At 33.1% G+C, this 17500-nt stretch overlaps 1 long non-coding RNA gene across 2 annotated transcripts in view; it reads left to right on the top strand.

The window, feature by feature from the left end:
• Positions 1–17500, top strand: part of LOC116069267 — a 1149691-nt gene that overhangs the window by 537424 nt on the left and 594767 nt on the right. The window contains exon 4 of one of the 2 annotated variants that reach the window (XR_004109947.1): positions 14639–14800. The exons of the other annotated variant lie outside the window; for it this stretch is intronic. This is a non-coding gene — a long non-coding RNA (uncharacterized LOC116069267). Of the gene's footprint in view, positions 1–14638; positions 14801–17500 lie in introns of those variants that run through there. 2 annotated transcript variants of the gene reach the window in all.

Genomic DNA, 17500 nt, shown 5'->3' with positions numbered 1-17500 from the left:
ATATATATATATATATATCCCTATTTACATACCCTGATTTATAAATGTTTCTTCTATTATTAATGTTACAAACATATTGGTTTATTCTTTATTAGCAAATTGTTTATTTTTACTACTCTAACGAGAATAATTATTTTTGGTCTAAAGAGAATAATATAGATGCAAAGAGCTCAACTTTAGAAGTGTCAGTGGTGTTCGCATGACAGGTAATGAGGCAATTTGGCAGAACATCAGAAACTAATTGAGCTCAGCTCACATCAATGAGGCTTGTTCAGCTGAGGCTGTGCTTCCTAAAAAGAACAGCAGAATTAAATGAGACAATGTGACATGTACAATTTTAATTGGAAGCTCTAATTTAAAATATTTAAAAGCATGTTTAAAATAATTTGTGAATCCATACAGATGCTTCCTTCCCCAACTAATTAAGAATACTCACTGGGTCATATAATGTCTGAATGTCAAAAATATGAATTATTGAAGTCCCCGCACATATAAGTATACTCACACCTTTAGGCAAGATCAAATTTAGTTTAACACAGAGAAATGGGAAAGAAACACCTCTCAAGACAGCAGAGTGGTAGGTGATTTTTAACATGATATTTTTTAAACAATTAAAATACCACTATTTAGAACATTTGTGGTTTTTTTAAGATAAAACTATATTTTTAGTATGTTTGAAAATGTTCAGACAGATACACTGGGAATGTTAATGTGTTGGGAGATCGCTATTCTGATATGTTTGTGATATGACTATTTATTTGTGTAATTTGTTTGATAGTTTTATCTTTGTTGTAAGATGTATTTTAAAACAGCACATTTCCAACCCTAAAATTCTGAGGTTCTAACATTGTTTAAACCTTGAATCAGATAGGAATACCTGTGCTGATTGATAACTAAATAATTATTGATTCTAAATCCTCAACTATTCATTGTTGGGCAATAGATCACTCATAGAAATGGAATCTTCTAAAATCTGATAACCTGCCTAAATGTGTAATTAGTATATAATAATGATTTAGAATGACACAAGAACTTCATAAAGCTTTAAGGACATATCTAAAAGCTACTCCAGTTGCCTGGTGATCTTTTTAGGCATAATATTACAAATTGAAAGATTTAGTAACATTTTAATGTATCTGTAAATAATGTCTGCAATGGATTATTAGAATATAAGATATTTTACCATTGCTTTGTTACTTCCATTTGTTACTTCCATTTTATTTTAAAGGAGGTATACATCTTAACAAATGTAAGAGTCAATCTCAAAAAGCAGGAAAAATAGAAGTTTTTTCAAAGGAGAAATATTTAATGTGATAAATGGAAAATACCCAGAATAGGTAATATATAAGGTGCCATCTACGAAGCAGAAACAGAACAGATGAGAAAAGATTGCAGAACAAGGCAAGAACCAGAAGCCACTCAATTCTAATTGGGGTCTAGAAAACTAAGTTAAGGAGAGTAGAACAGACTGGGAGAAAAATAGGACCCAATAACAAGAAAATAGGCCGTTTTAAATGAAACATTTATCTCAAAGCTTGTATCTCTTTGCTCTAGAAATACAACAATTTCTTGTGTTATTTTGTGCTTGTTACCCAGAGCCTTTATTTTATCTTGTATATTTACAGGGAAATGGAAAACCTTAGGAAAGTACCTCACAAAAAGCAGGCTTGTAACTATAATCAGTAAGCATGCTTTCAGAAATTTTAGAAAATTCTCAGTTGCTATTTGTGTAAGTCTGTTGGTGCACAGGTAGTGTGCACCTATTTGCACTGTAAAGATGTACATGAGATGGCTCTCTATTTCGATGGAAATTAATTGAAACATATCAAAATTTCCAAAAGTAGGCTTACTGATTTTGTTTTTTGAACTTCTGTCTTGGCTCTATATTTAACAAAAATATCTCCCTGTAACTATTCTTAAGATATTATTCTTAAGATAGATAAATAGACTATTGTTAGGTGCAATCCCTCTAGCTCTTTGTGTGAATGAATATGGAAACTAGCTGTTTTGTATCTTCATGAAATGCCACCTAATGCTGCTTTCCTGTCAAGATGTTAGACTGGTTCCCAGTGACATGAAGATTAGGCAGCAAGATTTAAAAGACAACCCCATATTTAGAAGTAGGTGAGAGCCACATAATTTTGGAAACAAATAGTTTTAAACTTAGGCACAACTGTTAAAGGTATTAAAGGTATGCACATTTATCTTTCTAATCAGAGTTCAAGTGTTTTCTGAATCTTCTGAATTCGATTGGGGATGTATTATGACTGTGAAACAAGTATATTGCAGCCTGTTGTGAAAATAAGAATAATGCAGAGCTCCTCATGAAGGGGCTTCTCCACTCATCCTTTACAAGCCCTTGTTATTTTATATACTAGTGATTGTTGTTATATATACAAGTGATTGTTATTATAAATCACTTATCATAATTTGTCTATGAATGATATGCCTTGCACCAAGCAGGAAGAACATGTATAGATATAAATTGTAGACAATAAACTTATTGTTGTGAATTCTGATAAGAAATCCAGATCATCAAGCATATCAATATACACTTAGTCCACAAACTCTTAGTAACTACTGACTAATTCTGCTAATAATGACTGCTTACATTTGTATTTGCACACTTCTTATCGAAGAAATATTTATGTCTTAACTTTTAAAAATATCTCTATAAGTAAAACTATTAGCAACTTGGGTTTTTTGTATCAAAATGATCCAAGGTAGTGAAGTAAAATGTGTTACAATGCTTCTTTCTGTAGGGGAATGTTTTGCTGTCAATTTGTAATATATCTTATCTGTGATATGAACTTTAAATATAGATAGTCATAACTATTTGCTAGGTTAAAAGGTATGGAAGTTGAGTGAAAAAAAGTAAAAAGTAAAGTTATAAGTTTCTCGCATTTTTCTTGTGTGTGTGTGTGTGTGTGTGTGTGTGTGTGTGTGAGCTCTATTTCCACAAGCTTACAAACTTTAAAGGTATCACACTAACTAGGGTACCAGTAGAATCTGCTTCAAATAATTATAATTCTATAAGTATATATGTTTCACATTTCCTATAAAGTTACAGAGAAAAGCATTTAAATACATATAAGTGCTCTTAAAATTGAAGCCTCCTGTGGCTGAATCTTTTGAGTCTCAAACTCCTAAAGCCACATTTTACTTTCTTCTTTTTGAATGATATTACCAATTAAATCATACACTCCATGGCATTGCTTTCTGTATTTTCCTAATAATGCTCACATAGTTAACTGACTATTCACAAGCTTATTGGTATATTCCCAGCAGATTAGATACTAAAACAGAAACAGCCAATCAAAAACCCTTTCTATTTGGAGTTTCATTAACATGCAGAGTAAAGGGTTTCATTATTGCAGTTTCAAAAATACTCCATCCTTAAATATATGTTTGCTCCCTGTTTTCCTATTGATTTAGAATAAAGGATATGACAATGTCTGTTGATACGTTGCAATTATAAAAACCCATCCAGATACACAGTTTCCTCATCTTTTACAATTTATAGTATCAAATTTCCAAATTTAAGACAAATGTACAATTTTCACTGAGTCATTAAACCTAGGACAGACTTCAACCAAAACTTTCCATGTAACCAGCAGCAAACAAGAATAGCTGTATCAATTGTTCATAGAGTACCCGATTTAAGGCTGATTTATTTAGGAATTTAATTAAGGCATTTTAAGTTTTATCAGCCCTATTTTGTTGTAATGTCTCAAAACCTTGTGATTCCTTGCTTCCAATTTATGACAATATATGAATGGAGCTGCCGTTTGGAAAACAGTAACTTTTTCGGCCAAGTCAACTTGTGTTAGAGGCTATAATGTGTGTTCAGTGAAAGATGATTTGTGTCAGTAGAAGCTGTAGCCTGGGGCTACACTTGGTGTATTATTGCATTAATCTGGTTTTTGTAGTCTTGGAGTGTATCTTTGAAAGTCCAGAGAAGAAAGGCTGAAAACATAACCCAGCAAGATCATTAAGAATGTCTAGGAATAACAAGAATGAAATCACAGATTATTCATTTTGGTAAATATTTGAAAATATATTGAAATCTTCCTGGAGAATTAATATTACCTACTATGAGGTAATAGGTAAAATTTAGTACCGTGTAAAAAAACTTTTGTCATCAAGCCATTGAGAATTTCAGCTGAGATATGCCTAAGGTCAGCTACAAAGGCTAAAATTTTACATCAAATCCTTTGATAATTATGAAGTAAAATATGTATATATACATATATATTAGTTGAACATATCTTAGCAATAATAATACTACTTTAAACATTGTTTTAACCTGCACAGAATTATTAAAATGTTGATATAAAATACACTAGTATCAAAATTAAGACAAATTATGGGTATTTCATCACAGTATTTGAATACAAATAATTATCAGACAATATGATATTATAAAAGAAGGATATATTATTTAAATACACTTTGAGTTTTCTGTTTTTGACAATAGAAGAAAATAAAAACTTATTTCATTGTCATATAAAAACATATTCACTGATGATGTATTTCATCAAGGTAGAAAAATCTCATTTAATTTTCAGTGTAATTTCAGCTCTTAATGTATGTTACAATTTTTGTTCAAAATTTACTAAATTGTTTTAAATTTTATTTTATGAAAATCAATCATAATAGGAGAGCCTGCAGTAGCCATGTAAGGAGAGTAAATAAATAGAAAAATTATACTAGATATTTTGATTCTATAACACTTTGTTTTAATACTCATGCCTAAAAATAAATGTTTGTTCAGTATGAGTCATCCAAACTACCTTGAAATTAATTACATGTATATTTAATTGTATTATTTTATTCTATTAATGATAATTTCAGATACAATATCTTATGTTATTAAGGAAATTGAACATTAGTCATAGAAATGAGAAATAAAATGTATTATTTATCAGTATTAAAGTTTTCAGAAAAATAATTGAGTCCAATACAACTAATATTTCTAATAGTATTGATATAAAATTATGAACTGATGGTATTTACTGCCATATGGATATAGAAATTATGGTTCTGAAAAATATTGTGATTATAAACCTAATATAAAAGACTAAGCATATCAATAATATTTTATATGCAACAAATCAAAGAACAAACAAGATAACTTAAGATCACAATGAGTAATATATGAAAAGAAATATCTTTCTTCTCATTTAGAAACTAAAGACAATTTATTTATAGCTCTTATTCATAGTTCTTATTGATACACACACTCACATACATGCATCACCAACACCACACAAACACATACACGCACACACACACACAAAGAGAGAGAGAGAGAGAAAATAATTTAAAGGAAAAACCACTTTCCTTCTTTCAAAAATGTTAACAACATAGCTTATGTTCCTTCAAAAATAATGGAACCTGTGAAATAATATTCTAATTTATTTCTGCATATTCTAAGAACTAATTATTACATGACTATTATTTAGAAACTAAAAGAAAAATAGATTTTCTATTTGAATACTAACACGTGGTATTTTTTAGTTTCATTGCTGTACTTAGTAGAAAGTATAAACTGTATATTCAGTTAGATTAAGGAGGAAAATCTTTACAGTAATAAATATGCTCCTGAGCAAAACGTTGACAAAATAATCTTGTGTATCACTGTCTACACAATTTCAGCTAACTTTTTCTCATTTCTCCTATTATAATGATAAATAAAATCATTAAAAGCCTACCTATCCACCTTCTCGTGAAGGGTTCATTACCTATTTGGCATTCTCTTATTCCCTACTTTACCCTTAGCAAGGATTCTATGAGGTACTCTAACCTGAGGGGAGACACCTGGTGGGTTTAATTAGATTGCATCTGGCAATAATTAGAAGCAAAGATAAAAGTAGTAGCAGCTGCAGTCATCCAGGTAAGTTCAATTTTTGTATGAGTCAGACCAGAAGGAAAATTTCCTGACCTTGAAAAGCAATGGAGACACCCATAGATAGGCTCGGAGTGCAGAGAGGAGAAGAAAGAAGGAAAGGAAAGAAGGAAGGAAGGAAGGAAAGAAGGAAGGAAGGAAGGAAGGAAGCAAGCAAGCAAGCAAGCAAGCAAGGAAGGAAGGAATGAAGAAAAGAAGAAAATAACTAAGACCGTCAAGCCTTAATTTTTTTTCCCAGTTAGGTTTCTGTAATATGTAGAAGCCTTGGGAAACACGTGCTCCCTTTTTGATAGGGTGCGTGTTGTCTTGGATACATGGTGTCTTATTTAATGACAGTTTGCATCAGGAAGTGAGCATTTAATTTCAAAACCTGTGCCTGAATTGTTGTCTTCAGCCCTGCAGGTTTTACTAAGAGCCCAGCCAAAACAGAAACTTAACAATGTCTAATTCACCTGAGAGCTCATTAATGTTAGTCTTGGCAGGTGTGTAGTCACTATGTCCTGTAGCAGCCTAGGTGGACACAGGATAGAACCATATGTAAACAACTTTTTAATGACAGGGCGCATGTGGTGTATATAATCAGTAAAGACACATATTTATGAAGAGCATCACAGCAAAGTTCAATGTGAAGTGCAGAGATCTTAGTACTATTTTCTCTCTTAAGCAGACCATTGCCTTTTTATCTTGAATAATTATAAAATGCTCTAAATAGTTCCTTGTCTCATCTCTGCTAACTGTTAGTTTGTATTTAGATATACAATTTGCCAGATCAGATGAAACTGTTGATATGCACATTGTACCTTAGAGCAATTGGAATAAGGCTAATGTAAGTGAAAAACAGAACTTGGGGAATTATCTAATTTGAAACAACTAGATCTTAGGCAGCAACATGTGTCTACAGTTTTCATAACAGCAATGAATTTAAAATTATAAAATAGGGTCTAAGGTAAATACCAATTCAACCAACTCAGAAGAGAAGTAAGACTATTGTCTATTTCATATCTGTGCATTCTCTTATGTATTTGCATTCTGAGCTCCTTGAAAACAGGAACAGGGCCTTTTCATTTCATTTTTCATTTAATACTTACTGTCTATATTGAAATTAAATGGTTGAATTTAAAAGAAAACAGTATATTAAGAGCAAAATGCATTTCCTGAAGATAATGAGTGTAGGGAGAAGAAAATGAAGAAATAGAGTAACCCAAAGCAATAAGGATGAAGGTGTGCCAGGTCAGGAATTTATTCAGAGTTGTTTTATTATCAGAAAAATAATATAAGTCCACTCTATATCAACTGAAGTATAATTAAGGAGGAAAAGCTCCATGTCGGAGGTTTGAGTTTGTGATCAGTGTTGACCACAGCAGCAAACCATAGTTGGTGCTGGGTAATTCAGAGCATATAACTTCCAGCCATTATAGTGTTGTCATGGAGCAGGAGCAGAGACAGAGCCAGCACACCTCTATAAAAACTAAGACTGTACTCTGGCTTTGGAAATTTAGCCCAAGTCTAAGCCAGCAAAGATCAATCCCTGAAGAGGAATATGATGCAGAAAAGGGTACCATGGTTTGCATAATGAGGCCCTAGCCATGAAAGTAGTAATAAAAATAATAGTGATCTTGCTAGATTCAAGCTAAGAACCGTGCTTTATTACATTTTAAGAAAACGAATAAAGAAAACAAAATGCAACTGCTCTATGCATCTTTTATGACCTGTCAATCATTGTGCTTAATAGGACGTAAGAATTATTTCTTGTCATAAACACACAGGCACATGCACAATCACATTACACAGCAGAGAGAGAGGGAGAAAGGAGAGAGAAAAGGAGGTGGGAGAGAGAAACAGAGACAGAGAGAGACAGAGAAAGAAAGGCAGAGATAGAGAGACAGAGAGAACAGTGGTATTCAAGGGTTTGAAGTACTCTGCTCTGGAAATAAGCACCTATGTCCACACAGTCATTTACCAGCCTCCTCTGATTCTTAGAAGCATAGGACACAACACAGATTCCCAGAATGCTGAGCAAAGCCACAGTGCACCTTTCATTGCATGTGATAACTAATAATTACCAAGAATAATGACAGAATAATTACCAAGCTATCATTTCTTCAATAAATATTTGGATATAGAATCCATGCTCTATCTTTTTACTTGATCTTGTTAATCTCCTTGGGGAGCTCATCATTTAAAATCACAGCTTTGGCATGTCCACAGTCTCTACATGGATTGTGCATGCATGCATACAGTTAAGCTTGTCAAACAACTCTAATGATCTATTATCATATCTCAAAGTTTGTTGAAAAAAAAAGCTTTGATCTTTATTTCTAAATATAGAAATCACATCAACATGAAGAGGAATATATTTTAATTGACATATTGCATGAAAGATATTTGGAATGAGGCTTGAATTAGGGCTGCCTTTTCTTCACTGAATGCTGTTGTAAATACCATGAACTCTCCAACTCAGGAAATTGAGGGGCACCTGATCTTCTTAGTGTAACAATCCCAGATTAAGGATTTTGATATCTAACTGTTGGTAAAACTCACTACTCAGTTATATGGTGGTACAAAATCCAGATTCCTTTCTTCTCTCTTTTTTTTTCCATTTTTTATGGCCACAAAAGGTCTGGGGTAAAAAAAGTAGCTATGATGACTATCCCCTAAGGGAATGGAAAATTATTTTGATCATCTGTTACAGTTATACCATTGTTTGCTTGCTGAAGTTGATGTTCAAAGAGATGGCCAGTAAGTCCAAGATGTAGATTAGTAGTCTAGACATGCTGCCAAATGGTTGTGTAATGATGTCTCCCAGAGGCAGAGTCACAAGTACTTTAATTGTCAAAGTTATTTCTAGAATATAAAACATTGAAATTGGAAAATAAATATTATTACAAATATTGATATGGAGCAGATTTTTTCATATTCCACCACAGTTAATTTAAAAATAAATGTTGATACATATCCTAAATTAAAAATATATCTTAAATTTGAATATTTTGTTCACTGAAAAATATATTTTAATTTACATAAGTAAATAATTTAAACTTCCAACTTATTTTATTTTTGCTACAATGAAGATGGAATCTAGGGCCTACCATGTGCTACATAAGTGCTCAACAAATGAACTTTATCCCTGGCAACGTTTTTACTTTCATTGAATCAAAACCTCACTACATAATGGCCTTGAAGACACTGAAGAGCCAGAAGGTGATAACTACACGTTTTTTGCTTCCACTTTCCAAGCAGAAAATATTAAGGGATTGTTTCATCATGTACATTTTATTTACACTCTTTCATATGCTTCATGCAAATTTTTAAGTTGTTCATCTAGTATTCAGTTATTTCTATTGAAAATGAACTTATGGGGAATTAATAACTCTGATTTATTTCGTTTTGATAAAAATAATTCCAACAATTCTCTCATCCAATTAATGTTTGGATACAAAAGATAGACTATAAGCAAATACATTATGTTAGACAGCTGAGATCTTTGTGCATCGTCTTGATTTTAATGCTCTTAATTTCTGCTTAGGAAGCAGGGTGACTTCTGCAGCTTGGAGTCTTCACTTGTAATGTGCCTGGCCATGGGGATTATTTGTAGATTCTATAGGAGGTATATAAATGCTGAGCCTCAAACAAAATGGAAAGTTATGGAACTTACTATTACTATTATTTCATTAACATACTTTTAACTGTATTATAGGAATTATATTTGTAAACACTTCCCTGAATGATATTTTTAAGTGAGAAAAACTTACTCATAAAAAGCTTCAAACAAAAGAATATGTCAGATTGTAAAAATCAGACTGAATCCAAAAGTTATTGTATTGAGAAATTATCTTCAAAGTTCCCATCGCTAGATCTTATCCTTTAAGTCAGAAATTCCAAATGCATTTATGCATAGGGACTAAAGGTATGAGATCCAGGGTTTATTATAAACAACAGATTAAAAAAGAATCTGTCTTGTATGAGGGACAACTAATTGCTTGCTAAAGGGGACAAAAAATAAAAGCCTACTCATGGAGCAGGGTCAGTGAGCCTTTTGTGGTACTCTGAAAGGGAACAACTTACATCAAGGTCAAGGTACAGAACTGGAACCAAAAATCAAGCAAGGAAGCTGAGGTTACTTGCTTCCTTTACTTGTTCTTGGTTCTAGTGCAGAGGGGCAATACTCTAGTGTCTAACACTTTAACATGTTCTAATGTGCTGCCAGAGAAGCTCTCCGTTTGAACTGAGCAAAAAGCCTCCCTGAGATTGTCTTATGTGTCTGCACCATGGGAATTGAATCCAGAGCATTGTACATGTTAAGCCCATTCTCTATCCTTGAGTAATATCCTTAGAGCTTCATATTTTAATTTAAAATCGCATTTTAACAAATCCAAATTAAAACATAAAAAGTTGTCTGTATGGTATATACTCCTCTTTTGACACATTAGTCTGTAGCTCCATGACTGCTCCATCCAAGTATGATATTAATTTGGAAGAGAATTGTGATTAAGTACCACTTCACTTCCCATAGAAGAACTTACGTTGTTGCAGATAAAAAGTGTAAATAGATTATTGGGTTTAATGACATAGTCGATAAAAATTTCTCAGCAGCCAAGATGTAAGATACAGAAGCATGCATTTCCTGCCCACAAGAAACCCACTGTCTGGTGGGGGAGAAAGATGCATAAATGCAAGAACACAATGCAAGTTACATGGATTACAACAGATTTAAGAGCCTAGTGCTAAGAGAATATAGAAAGGCAATTACCTCTGCCTGGAGAAGTAGATTGACTTCCCAGGGGGAGTGACTTTTGCAATAAGGCTCGAAGGTATGATGTGATAATATCAGACTCAGCAAATTTTGAAATGTGATATTAGCTCCTAGTTGGGGTACAATCAGGAGGAGATGAGGGAGGAAGGCCATAATGGAAAGAGGGCTGCCCTGCACCTTTGGATACATCCATTTATATGTTGTATACATCCATCCATAGGTCTTCCTTTACAAATGGATGTCACCCAGAAAAACCCCTACCCTAGATATTCAGGAATTACATTGCAACCAGAAAAAGGGGTTCAGGTATTATGGATAAACACATTTCAAAACACTGATGGCTTACCTTAAAACATATTTCAGGCATACATTCTGATAACGGTGGGAGTAATAGTAAAATGATAAAATATGAGCTCATGAAACATTGAAATAGGCAATTTAAAGCCAGTAGAGGTCACAGCAAATGAAATAGCATTTACTTGAAAAGGAGATTCAGATATACTGAATAAGGACATATTACAGATTTCTTTTATTGTTGGACTATTATTCATTTTTCATGTCAATATCATTTTGATCATTGATGGAAACATGACTATATTCAGTGAAGGCAGTAAATAGCCCTACATTAAATGTGGGAGAGAAGCATCCCAGAATTATGGCAAGAGGATAATAAACTTGAGTTTTCAATATTTGTTTGTGTCTCAATGTAAAGAAAATACTTTATTAGTATACTTTGTGCTCTTAAGAAAATAGAAGAGGGCCCAGGATAACATTTCCAGTTCACTGTTCATATGTAATTAGTAACATGAGAAATTAGATAAATTATATGTGAAAATTAAAACAAATACAGGAAGTTTATTACACAAAACAATAGCATAAAATTCCTTGTTAGGTATAATAGCAGATGACACACACACACACACACACTCCATTAAAGAACTTTTAAATGTGTCTTATTACAATGGTAATTACATAGGAACATTACAGAGTACATTTTATTTTTATCATGACAAAACAGAGAGGTGTCATTAAAGAGTGTTAGCAGTATAGATGGTTAGTGAACAGTGCCATATTTTCATGACAATCTAATACGACACACAGGCACAATTATCTAGGAAATAGAGAAGTAGCTCAGAAGTAAAAATCACATGCTGCTAATACAGAGGATGTGGGTTCACGGTCTATCTCTCACTGCTGTATGCCAGGCTCCAGAATATCTGAAGAATCATCTTTTCTTTATAATTGAATAGAGATACAATGGAAAGTTGTGGATTTTGTTTCTTTGTGAATACCAAGAAATTGTGGGTATTGCAACTTCATAGGTATAAATTATATTTAGAGTGAAAACACTTTGTTGTACAAGGCAGAAATTGGAGAAAAGAATAATTTCTGAAAGTCTTGGTTACTATATTTTTGGAAAAAAAGAAGATATGTCCATGAAATTTAAGCTTTTAGAAACAAACAAAAATGCATATGAAACAATTTTCTTTACTAACATTTGAAATGTTTTTATTGCTCTATATCATGAAATTTGTTCTTGTACATTTGATATTTCATAGATTCAAGTAAATATGAGACAGTATTTTTAAGAGTATAATCCAATGCTTATTTATCAGGGAATTAGATTCGATTAATATACAAGACATGGGAAATCCATAAGTTGGATTTTCTTCTAGGTTGTATGCTGTGTAAAATTATTAGAAGTTTAGATACAGCCCTTCTCTGATACGCAGGAAGACTAAAGTCTGAATAAGCACTGAAGCATCCTTACCTTGCTCACATTATTTCAGTCATTACCTGGGCTGCTAATGTTTATCTAGATGTGAAAAGACATAGAGATGAAGTCAGAACTCCAATATATCGAAAGCAGTAAAAGCAGAGTTGTCAACATCACAAGTCATTTTCTGAAGGTCTAAACACAGCTCCTACATAGTCTGTCTATTGCGCTTTTCTTTACAGACTATAAATACACTTTTCTTATCTTAACAACCTTAGATTACTTTCACAAACTGATTTTATTCATCTAAGTAAATGTTCTTAAATTAAGTATTTAATTTATCTGAAATAAACACTTGTCAGTTACTGCCCCATCACTCCATCTGCCGACATGTTTTTGAATCCTAATATTCTCACCCAATGCATTAATTGTCTTGGTGCTTAGAGACATTTAGCTGTAATATTTATCCTCTCTCCTTCCTTTTGACAAAGTTATTGTTGCTTCCCATATCCCAGTAATTGTGACAGCAGCAAATGACAACAAAACAGAACTCATCTGTTCTCGTTTCTGTTCTCTGAGCATTATGCTTACTTACTAAGCCACCTCTTAAAAAGCTCACTCAACCCCATTGACTTATTATTGTAGATGTATCCAATTGAGATTCTATCTAAAAAATAGATCTCAGTTTGAAATACATCCGGCATATTTTTGTTGCTCTTCAAATATTACTTGAATGAGAACTTGACCCCAAATTATAGGTTACCAGCAGTGTCACATAAGGAGCAAAGAAAGCTGAAGATCGGTCACTTTTCAAGATAATTTTGATATAAAAACAAAATGTGCATACGTGCACAGCATTGCAGATGGCATCCAAATGTAGATTTCAGATGCATTGCTTATAATATGTGATGAATGAAACCATGTAAAAAGGAAAGTATGCATCTAGAAAAAAGTGTAACATTAGAGTGACCCTATTTTCCTATCACCTGAATAATGCCTTTTAATTGAATCTGTACAAGATATTGATATTTAAAATATAAGCAAAGTATTTGTCACCAGTGGAAGGAACATTTACTTGTGTGTTGAGCCAATTTTTCTGGACAGACATTTGACATCAATGATGGCAAATTAGTTCTCCATTTGGTGTCAGCCCTTAGCAGATAATATTCATGAGTAGGAACTCTCTGGAGAAGTGGTTTCATCCATACATTCGGTCAAGGGAAGGATGCCTAAGTTATCACTACTCTTGAGTTTTATTTAACAGATGCCTGAAACTCAAAGTATCCATGTTTGAACTACTTTTGTTTTTCTTCTTCTTTTCTTTTCCTTTCTTTCCTTTTCTTTTCTTTTACTTTATTTTCTTTTCTATTATTTTCTGTTTTATTGGATATTTTTTTTATTTACATTTCAAATGTTATCCTTTGATTTTCTTGATCTGACCCCAAAACACAAGAGTGGCTTTGTGTGCTTTTCTTCACTGTCTGCTACCTCATTTTGTTGATTTTGATTTTGATTAATAGGACTCACACAGACATCTCCATGTAACTTTTTTTTTTTGTCTCTTCATGTAGTCCTGATTGATTCTAAAGTCACAGAGAATGAATCCTCTTTGCTGATTAACACTTCTTAGAGAAGCAGGGTGGAGAGTCACTCACTCTCTGGTAGACATCTCTGCTCCCAGGTACATTGGAGTACACCAACAATAGTAAACAGTCTAAGTGGCGCTTTTTTTTTTTTTTTTTTTTTTTTTTTTTTTTTTTTTTTTTTTTTTTTGGTTTTTGAGACAGGGTTTCTCTGTGTAGGCTGTCCTGGAACTCACTCTGTAGACCAGGCTGTCCTTGAACTCAGAAATCTGCCTGCTTCTGCCTTCCAAGTGCTGGGATTAAAGGCGTGCGCCACCATCACCCAGCTCCTAAGTGACCTTTTAAGAACACACACAATTGGGAGAGAAAAATAGCAGTAACTGAAGGAGAAATTTGAAGGAAAGAAAACGGGAGTGGATTGAGTGAAATTTTTTTCCAAAACACATTATATGCATGCTTAAAGTTATGAAACAGAAATATCAAAATGAATCCTTTGGGTTATCCTTTCTCTCTATTTGCCAAAATGTTTTCTACATGTATTTGGTTGCCTTTTAATTTCATCCCACCCAATGGCCAAGCATATTTTTCTAAACAAATTCTTTGCTGGTATTATTTAAAGTTAAAGAATGCTCCAATTCTTCCCCCATAATACTAATCTTTTTTTTTTTTTTACATAGCCTCTTTTATTACACTTACTACCTTTCAACAATCTGTAAAATACACGTAAGTACATATTACATCTCCTTTTTGTGGACTGTAAACCATAAACAGATTTTACCAAGTGTAAGTCAATGGTTCTAAAATGGCTCTCATTAACTGCTTTGTTAAAAATATGTCATTGCCGGAAGAGTTTTCTAACATACTCTCTGCCATGACAAAATTTTACTTTCCAAGAGTATTGCTGGTAATTCATCAAGTAAATTGGCTAAAGCATCAATGTCACCATTAGGAAAATTACAGAGGGATTTAGTATAACTAATAGCACAAATATAATTTAGTATATTTAATAGCACAATCTATTCCATAACTTGCTAGATCTCAGGGACACAATTTTATCATTGGTCATGTTCATTAAAACATTGTATAAATTTGTCCTTATTTCCTGTAAAGAATATTGACCCAATCATGATTAAGAATGCCTTAATTTATCTTTACCTCAATAAAAATAAAAGCTCCACATTGCTAATGATTGACAGATTCAAATTTAACATAACAGAAAATAAATTCTAGAGCACATATTTTGATGTTCAACCGTAGCCTTCATAAAACCTTAAGTGTGCTAAAGTACACATCATCTTTCAATATGTACTACATTCTAAATGGTTTTTATTCTACATCAGAAAATTTAAAATCAAAAGTATAGCTAAATTTTAGAACTTTTTCAAAATTTTGTTAGTAGTAGTCTGCCTATCAATGTAAAATACATAGAGATCCCCATATTTTACATTATGACAGATAACACATAAATATAACCACATATATATGTTTATGCATGATTATATGACTATATATATGTGTATGTGTGTGTCTGTGGTTATGTCTGTGTGTGTGTCTGTGTGTGTGTGTCTGTGTGTCTATGTGTGTGTATGTGGTGTGTGTTTGTGTGTGTGTTTGTCTGTGTGTGTGTCTGTGTGTGGTGTGTGTTTGTCTCTCTGTGTGTCTGTATGTGTATATGTCTGTGTGTGTGTATGTGTGTGTCTGTGTATGTATGTGTCTGTGTGTGTATGTGTGTGTGTCTGTGTGTGTATGTGTATGTGTGTATGTATGTGTCTGTGTGTGTCTCTGTGTGTGTATCTGTGTGTGTGTATGTGTGTGTGTCTGTGTATGTGTCTGTGTGTATGTCTGTGTGTGTCTGTGTGTGTGTGTCTGTGTGTGAGTGTGTATGTCTGTATGTGTGTCTGTGTGTGTGTCTGTGTGTGAGTGTGTATGTCTGTGTGTGCATCTGTGTGTGTGTGCATGTGTATGTGTGTGTATGTGTGTGTCTCTGTGTGTCTCTGTGTGTGTGTGTGTGTGTGTGTGTATTTGTGTGTATGTGTGTGTGTGTTCTGTTTACATCTTTCCTATGGGTGCATTCAATTGTGCTGTCTTGCACTAGTTCTTTGGGAGTTTTTTTTCTTCTAACAAATATTCTGCAGTTCTTTAGCAATCAGTAGTCCAGGGAAGTGTAATGAAGAAACTTTGCCCACAGTTCATTTAAAGAAAAAGAGTGGATGGTGATGAAGAGGATTCCATTATAGGGAATAAATACATTGAGCAAGCACTGCCAATTGCTGAGTGACTATCCCCAGGGAAATGTGAGCAAACATGTATTCACTGGGTACTTACCACAAACTCAGGAAGCAGTTATTTCTTAATCTAGTTTGTAATCTGGCTTGGTAACCTAACACATTTGTTAGGGCTTTACAGATGTCTACGACTGAGGGGTTGTCGTGAGTAAAGAGCATGAGTGACTCTTGTCAGACAGTAAGATCACCTGGAAATTCCACTGGAGCTCCCATCCAATATTTACCCCACTTCACTGTATTACTTTTTTCTCTTCACATCTATTGCTTGCAGGTTATATAACTATGGAAGGGCTTCCTGTGCCTAAACACTGTTCAGTGAATGCCCTGCACCTGTAGATTAATAGTGTGCTAAGTATTATGAAAGGCATGCTTTACTTTTGAGAAAAGTGCAAAGTAACATCAATGCATGCTGATGTATCTTCCAATGTATTGCTATAATGTCAAAAATAGCTAAAACAAACTCTCCAAAATTTGGAAATGAGGAATAAGCAGTCCTTAATGTACCCTGTAAGTTCTAGATTCCTCCGTGTTCCTGCCTGAAAGGTTGTATAGTTCTACAGAATTAGAAAGAATGTATGTACTTTTGTGAAGAGGAGTTGCAGGTATCATCTTTCATACCCATCCCAGGACACTCAATCCAACAGTACCAATAAGTATCTATCTCCTAAATATTCTTTGTAATAATTTTACTACCATGCCAATTCCATTGATCATTTAATTGCATGGAAGTCATATAAATTTCCTATAATATTTATATGACAGTTGTAATATTGTCTTTAAAAAAAACACCTGAATAGCTTAGTACCATAAAATGTTTCTCTTGGAACATTATTTTAAAATAAAATATTTTACTGTATTTTTCATTTGCAAACACAGGAGAAAACAGTCAGTTGTACATTTTGATTAGTTATTTCAAACTAATTTTTGCTATAAGCAAGTTTTCATACACTGATAACTAGAAAGTTTCAAAATATCTTCAACATTGTGCTAAAATACAAATGTTATTAAATATATATGCTTCATTGTACTGTAAATACTATAACATTTAAGATTGTGCAAATATTTCACTTTCAGAACTACTTTCTCAATATGAATGAAAGCTTTACATAATGAGGCATGTGCAGTGTCATTATACAATTAAAATACAATTATAATGTGTGCGGAAAATATTTTGATAATAATGTTTCTGTACTCTTTAAGATATTATTTTTGCCGGGCGGTGGTGGCGCACGCCTTTAATCCCAGCACTTGGGA

This window comes from Mastomys coucha, unplaced genomic scaffold (genome assembly GCF_008632895.1).
Source record: "Mastomys coucha isolate ucsf_1 unplaced genomic scaffold, UCSF_Mcou_1 pScaffold22, whole genome shotgun sequence".
Lineage (NCBI taxonomy): Eukaryota > Metazoa > Chordata > Mammalia > Rodentia > Muridae > Mastomys > Mastomys coucha.
This window is presented reverse-complemented; position numbering and strand designations above follow the sequence as displayed.